This window comes from Bufo bufo (genome assembly GCF_905171765.1).
Source record: "Bufo bufo chromosome 8 unlocalized genomic scaffold, aBufBuf1.1 SUPER_8_unloc_2, whole genome shotgun sequence".
Taxonomy (NCBI): domain Eukaryota; kingdom Metazoa; phylum Chordata; class Amphibia; order Anura; family Bufonidae; genus Bufo; species Bufo bufo.
Genome location: NW_024400010.1, coordinates 398909 through 406956, shown reverse-complemented (window position 1 = coordinate 406956; position 8048 = coordinate 398909).

Here is an 8048-nt window from a genome sequence, read left to right as displayed (position 1 = left end):
AACTCCTGGAGTATCTCCCCGCCCTCCTCAGTCTGCTGCCACCTGCTCACAATCACTGACGTGTGAGCTCCTGGAGTATCTCCCCGCCCTCCTCAGTCTGCTGCCACCTGCTCACAATCACTGACGTGTGAGCTCCTGGAGTATCTCCCCGCCCTCCTCAGTCTGCTGCCACCTGCTCACAATCACTGACGTGTGAACTCCTGGAGTATCTCCCCACCCTCCTCAGTCTGCTGCCACCTGCTCACAATCACTGACGTGTGAGCTCCTGGAGTATCTCCCCGCCCTCCTCAGTCTGCTGCCACCTGCTCACAATCACTGACCTGTGAACTCCTGGAGTATCTCGCCGCCCTCCTCAGTCTGCTGCCACCTGCTCACAATCACTGACGTGTGAACTCCTGGAGTATCTCCCCGCCCTCCTCAGTCTGCTGCCACCTGCTCACAATCACTGACGTGTGAGCTCCTGGAGTATCTCCCCTCCCTCCTCAGTCTGCTGCCACCTGCTCACAATCACTGACGTGTGAGCTCCTGGAGTATCTCCCCGCCCTCCTCAGTCTGCTGCCACCTGCTCACAATCACTGACGTGTGAACTCCTGGAGTATCTCCCCGCCCTCCTCAGTCTGCTGCCACCTGCTCACAATCACTGACGTGTGAACTCCTGGAGTATCTCCCCGCCCTCCTCAGTCTGCTGCCACCTGCTCACAATCACTGACGTGTGAGCTCCTGGAGTATCTCCCCGCCCTCCTCAGTCTGCTGCCACCTGCTCACAATCACTGACGTGTGAGCTCCTGGAGTATCTCCCCGCCCTCCTCAGTCTGCTGCCACCTGCTCACAATCACTGACGTGTGAACTCCTGGAGTATCTCCCCGCCCTCCTCAGTCTGCTGCCACCTGCTCACAATCACTGACGTGTGAACTCCTGGAGTATCTCCCCGCCCTCCTCAGTCTGCTGCCACCTGCTCACAATCACTGACGTGTGAGCTCCTGGAGTATCTCCCCACCCTCCTCAGTCTGCTGCCACCTGCTCACAATCACTGACGTGTGAGCTCCTGGAGTATCTCCCCGCCCTCCTCAGTCTGCTGCTACCTGCTCACAATCACTGGCGTGTGAGCTCCTGGAGTATCTCCCCGCCCTCCTCAGTCTGCTGCCACCTGCTCACAATCATTGACCTGTGAACTCCTGGAGTATCTCCCCACCCTCCTCAGTCTGCTGCCACCTGCTCACAATCACTGACCTGTGAACTCCTGGAGTATCTCCCCGCCCTCCTCAGTCTGCTGCCACCTGCTCACAATCACTGACCTGTGAACTCCTGGAGTATCTCCCCGCCCTCCTCAGTCTGCTGCCACCTGCTCACAATCACTAACACCAGTGTGAGCTCCTGGAGTATCTCCCGCCCTCCTCAGTCTGCTGCCACCTGCTCACAATCACTGACGTGTGAGCTCCTGGAGTATCTCCCCGCCCTCCTCAGTCTGCTGCCACCTGCTCACAATCACTGACGTGTGAACTCCTGGAGTATCTCCCCGCCCTCCTCAGTCTGCTGCCACCTGCTCACAATCACTGACGTGTGAGCTCCTGGAGTATCTCCCCGCCCTCCTCAGTCTGCTGCCACCGGCTCACAATCACTGACGTGTGAACTCCTGGAGTATCTCGCCGCCCTCCTCAGTCTGCTGCCACCTGCTCACAATCACTGACGTGTGAGCTCCTGGAGTATCTCCCCGCCCTCATCAGTCTGCTGCCACCTGCTCACAATCACTGACCTGTGAACTCCTGGAGTATCTCCCCGCCCTCCTCAGTCTGCTGCCACCTGCTCACAATCACTGACGTGTGAGCTCCTGGAGTATCTCGCCGCCCTCCTCAGTCTGCTGCCACCTGCTCACAATCACTGACGTGTGAACTCCTGGAGTATCTCCCCGCCCTCCTCAGTCTGCTGCCACCTGCTCACAATCATTGACGTGTGAACTCCTGGAGTATCTCCCCGCCCTCCTCAGTCTGCTGCCACCTGCTCACAATCACTGACGTGTGAGCTCCTGGAGTATCTCCCCGCCCTCCTCAGTCTGCTGCCACCTGCACGGTCTTGGCACAATCACTGACGTGTGAACTCCTGGAGTATCTCTCCGCCCTCCTCAGTCTGCTGCCACCTGCTCACAATCACTGACGTGTGAGCTCCTGGAGTATCTCCCCGCCCTCCTCAGTCTGCTGCCACCTGCTCACAATCACTGACGTGTGAACTCCTGGAGTATCTCGCCGCCCTCCTCAGTCTGCTGCCACCTGCTCACAATCACTGACGTGTGAACTCCTGGAGTATCTCCCCGCCCTCCTCAGTCTGCTGCCACCTGCTCACAATCACTGACGTGTGAGCTCCTGGAGTATCTCCCCGCCCTCCTCAGTCTGCTGCCACCTGCTCACAATCAGTGACGTGTGAACTCCTGGAGTATCTCCCCGCCCTTCTCAGTCTGCTGCCACCTGCTCACAATCACTGACGTGTGAACTCCTGGAGTATCTCCCCGCCCTCCTCAGTCTGCTGCCACCTGCTCACAATCACTGACGTGTGAGCTCCTGGAGTATCTCCCCACCCTCCTCAGTCTGCTGCCACCTGCTCACAATCACTGACGTGTGAACTCCTGGAGTATCTCCCCACCCTCCTCAGTCTGCTGCCACCTGCTCACAATCACTGACGTGTGAACTCCTGGAGTATCTCCCCGCCCTCCTCAGTCTGCTGCCACCTGCTCACAATCACTGGCGTGTGAACTCCTGGAGTATCTCCCCGCCCTCCTCAGTCTGCTGCCACCTGCTCACAATCACTGACGTGTGAACTCCTGGAGTATCTCCCTGCCCTCCTCAGTCTGCTGCCACCTGCTCACAATCACTGACGTGTGAGCTCCTGGAGTATCTCCCCGCCCTCCTCAGTCTGCTGCCACCTGCTCACAATCACTGACGTGTGAGCTCCTGGAGTATCTCCCCGCCCTCCTCAGTCTGCTGCCACCTGCTCACAATCACTGACGTGTGAACTCCTGGAGTATCTCCCCACCCTCCTCAGTCTGCTGCCACCTGCTCACAATCACTGACGTGTGAGCTCCTGGAGTATCTCCCCGCCCTCCTCAGTCTGCTGCCACCTGCTCACAATCATTGACCTGTGAACTCCTGGAGTATCTCGCCGCCCTCCTCAGTCTGCTGCCACCTGCTCACAATCACTGACGTGTGAACTCCTGGAGTATCTCCCCGCCCTCCTCAGTCTGCTGCCACCTGCTCACAATCACTGACGTGTGAGCTCCTGGAGTATCTCCCCGCCCTCCTCAGTCTGCTGCCACCTGCTCACAATCACTGACGTGTGAACTCCTGGAGTATCTCCCCGCCCTCCTCAGTCTGCTGCCACCTGCTCACAATCACTGACGTGTGAGCTCCTGGAGTATCTCCCCGCCCTCCTCAGTCTGCTGCCACCTGCTCACAATCACTGACGTGTGAGCTCCTGGAGTATCTCCCCGCCCTCCTCAGTCTGCTGCCACCTGCTCACAATCACTGACGTGTGAACTCCTGGAGTATCTCCCCGCCCTCCTCAGTCTGCTGCCACCTGCTCACAATCACTGACGTGTGAACTCCTGGAGTATCTCCCCGCCCTCCTCAGTCTGCTGCCACCTGCTCACAATCACTGACGTGTGAGCTCCTGGAGTATCTCCCCACCCTCCTCAGTCTGCTGCCACCTGCTCACAATCACTGACGTGTGAGCTCCTGGAGTATCTCCCCGCCCTCCTCAGTCTGCTGCTACCTGCTCACAATCACTGGCGTGTGAGCTCCTGGAGTATCTCCCCGCCCTCCTCAGTCTGCTGCCACCTGCTCACAATCATTGACCTGTGAACTCCTGGAGTATCTCCCCACCCTCCTCAGTCTGCTGCCACCTGCTCACAATCACTGACCTGTGAACTCCTGGAGTATCTCCCCGCCCTCCTCAGTCTGCTGCCACCTGCTCACAATCACTGACCTGTGAACTCCTGGAGTATCTCCCCGCCCTCCTCAGTCTGCTGCCACCTGCTCACAATCACTAACACCAGTGTGAGCTCCTGGAGTATCTCCCGCCCTCCTCAGTCTGCTGCCACCTGCTCACAATCACTGACGTGTGAGCTCCTGGAGTATCTCCCCGCCCTCCTCAGTCTGCTGCCACCTGCTCACAATCACTGACGTGGAAACTCCTGGAGTATCTCCCCGCCCTCCTCAGTCTGCTGCCACCTGCTCACAATCACTGACGTGTGAGCTCCTGGAGTATCTCCCCGCCCTCCTCAGTCTGCTGCCACCGGCTCACAATCACTGACGTGTGAACTCCTGGAGTATCTCGCCGCCCTCCTCAGTCTGCTGCCACCTGCTCACAATCACTGACGTGTGAGCTCCTGGAGTATCTCCCCGCCCTCATCAGTCTGCTGCCACCTGCTCACAATCACTGACCTGTGAACTCCTGGAGTATCTCCCCGCCCTCCTCAGTCTGCTGCCACCTGCTCACAATCACTGACGTGTGAGCTCCTGGAGTATCTCGCCGCCCTCCTCAGTCTGCTGCCACCGGCTCACAATCACTGACGTGTGAACTCCTGGAGTATCTCCCCGCCCTCCTCAGTCTGCTGCCACCTGCTCACAATCATTGACGTGTGAACTCCTGGAGTATCTCCCCGCCCTCCTCAGTCTGCTGCCACCTGCTCACAATCACTGACGTGTGAGCTCCTGGAGTATCTCCCCGCCCTCCTCAGTCTGCTGCCACCTGCACGGTCTTGGCACAATCACTGACGTGTGAACTCCTGGAGTATCTCTCCGCCCTCCTCAGTCTGCTGCCACCTGCTCACAATCACTGACGTGTGAGCTCCTGGAGTATCTCCCCGCCCTCCTCAGTCTGCTGCCACCTGCTCACAATCACTGACGTGTGAACTCCTGGAGTATCTCGCCGCCCTCCTCAGTCTGCTGCCACCTGCTCACAATCACTGACGTGTGAACTCCTGGAGTATCTCCCCGCCCTCCTCAGTCTGCTGCCACCTGCTCACAATCACTGACGTGTGAGCTCCTGGAGTATCTCCCCGCCCTCCTCAGTCTGCTGCCACCTGCTCACAATCAGTGACGTGTGAACTCCTGGAGTATCTCCCCGCCCTCCTCAGTCTGCTGCCACCTGCTCACAATCACTGACGTGTGAACTCCTGGAGTATCTCCCCGCCCTCCTCAGTCTGCTGCCACCTGCTCACAATCACTGACGTGTGAGCTCCTGGAGTATCTCCCCACCCTCCTCAGTCTGCTGCCACCTGCTCACAATCACTGACGTGTGAACTCCTGGAGTATCTCCCCACCCTCCTCAGTCTGCTGCCACCTGCTCACAATCACTGGCGTGTGAACTCCTGGAGTATCTCCCCGCCCTCCTCAGTCTGCTGCCACCTGCTCACAATCACTGACGTGTGAACTCCTGGAGTATCTCCCTGCCCTCCTCAGTCTGCTGCCACCTGCTCACAATCACTGACGTGTGAGCTCCTGGAGTATCTCCCCGCCCTCCTCAGTCTGCTGCCACCTGCTCACAATCACTGACGTGTGAACTCCTGGAGTATCTCCCCGCCCTCCTCAGTCTGCTGCCACCTGCTCCCGGCTTGACACAATCACTGACGTGTGAGCTCCTGGAGTATCTCGCCGCCCTCCTCAGTCTGCTGCCACCTGCTCACAATCACTGACGTGTGAGCTCCTGGAGTATCTCCCCGCCCTCCTCAGTCTGCTGCCACCTGCTCACAATCATTGACCTGTGAACTCCTGGAGTATCTCCCCGCCCTCCTCAGTCTGCTGCCACCTGCTCACAATCACTGACGTGTGAACTCCTGGAGTATCTCCCCGCCCTCCTCAGTCTGCTGCCACCTGCTCACAATCACTGACGTGTGAACCCCTGGAGTATCTCCCCGCCCTCCTCAGTCTGCTGCCACCTGCTCACAATCACTGACGTGTGAACTCCTGGAGTATCTCCCCGCCCTCCTCAGTCTGCTGCCACCTGCTCACAATCACTGACGTGTGAGCTCCTGGAGTATCTCCCCACCCTCCTCAGTCTGCTGCCACCTGCTCACAATCACTGACGTGTGAGCTCCTGGAGTATCTCCCCGCCCTCCTCAGTCTGCTGCCACCTGCTCACAATCACTGACGTGTGAGCTCCTGGAGTATCTCCCCGCCCTCCTCAGTCTGCTGCCACCTGCTCACAATCATTGACCTGTGAACTCCTGGAGTATCTCCCCGCCCTCCTCAGTCTGCTGCCACCTGCTCACAATCACTGACGTGTGAGCTCCTGGAGTATCTCCCCGCCCTCCTCAGTCTGCTGCCACCTGCTCACAATCACTGACGTGTGAACTCCTGGAGTATCTCGCCGCCCTCCTCAGTCTGCTGCCACCTGCTCACAATCACTGACGTGTGAACTCCTGGAGTATCTCCCCGCCCTCCTCAGTCTGCTGCCACCTGCTCACAATCACTGACGTGTGAGCTCCTGGAGTATCTCCCCGCCCTCCTCAGTCTGCTGCCACCTGCTCACAATCACTGACGTGTGAACTCCTGGAGTATCTCCCCGCCCTCCTCAGTCTGCTGCCACCTGCTCACAATCACTGACGTGTGAACTCCTGGAGTATCTCCCCGCCCTCCTCAGTCTGCTGCCACCTGCTCACAATCACTGACGTGTGAACTCCTGGAGTATCTCCCCGCCCTCCTCAGTCTGCTGCCACCTGCTCACAATCACTGACGTGTGAGCTCCTGGAGTATCTCCCCGCCCTCCTCAGTCTGCTGCCACCTGCTCACAATCACTGACGTGTGAACTCCTGGAGTATCTCCCCGCCCTCCTCAGTCTGCTGCCACCTGCTCACAATCACTGACGTGTGAACTCCTGGAGTATCTCGCCGCCCTCCTCAGTCTGCTGCCACCTGCTCACAATCACTGACGTGTGAGCTCCTGGAGTATCTCCCCGCCCTCCTCAGTCTGCTGCCACCTGCTCACAATCACTGACGTGTGAGCTCCTGGAGTATCTCCCCGCCCTCCTCAGTCTGCTGCCACCTGCTCACAATCACTGACGTGTGAACTCCTGGAGTATCTCCCCGCCCTCCTCAGTCTGCTGCCACCTGCTCACAATCACTGACGTGTGAACTCCTGGAGTATCTCCCCGCCCTCCTCAGTCTGCTGCCACCTGCTCACAATCACTGACGTGTGAACTCCTGGAGTATCTCCCCGCCCTCCTCAGTCTGCTGCCACCTGCTCACAATCATTGACCTGTGAACTCCTGGAGTATCTCCCCGCCCTCCTCAGTCTGCTGCCACCTGCTCACAATCACTGACGTGTGAGCTCCTGGAGTATCTCCCCGCCCTCCTCAGTCTGCTGCCACCTGCTCACAATCACTGACGTGTGAGCTCCCGGAGTATCTCCCCGCCCTCCTCAGTCTGCTGCCACCTGCTCACAATCACTGACGTGTGAGCTCCTGGAGTATCTCGCCGCCCTCCTCAGTCTGCTGCCACCTGCTCACAATCACTGACGTGTGAGCTCCTGGAGTATCTCCCCGCCCTCCTCAGTCTGCTGCCACCTGCTCACAATCACTGACGTGTGAACTCCTGGAGTATCTCCCTGCCCTCCTCAGTCTGCTGCCACCTGCTCACAATCACTGACGTGTGAACTCCTGGAGTATCTCCCCGCCCTCCTCAGTCTGCTGCCACCTGCTCACAATCACTGACGTGTGAACTCCTGGAGTATCTCCCCGCCCTCCTCAGTCTGCTGCCACCTGCTCACAATCACTGACGTGTGAGCTCCTGGAGTATCTCCCCGCCCTCCTCAGTCTGCTGCCACCTGCTCACAATCACTGACCTGTGAACTCCTGGAGTATCTCCCCGCCCTCCTCAGTCTGCTGCCACCTGCTCACAATCACTGACGTGTGAACTCCTGGAGTATCTCCCCGCCCTCCTCAGTCTGCTGCCACCTGCTCACAATCATTGACCTGTGAACTCCTGGAGTATCTCCCCGCCCTCCTCAGTCTGCTGCCACCTGCTCACAATCACTGACGTGTGAGCTCCTGGAGTATCTCCC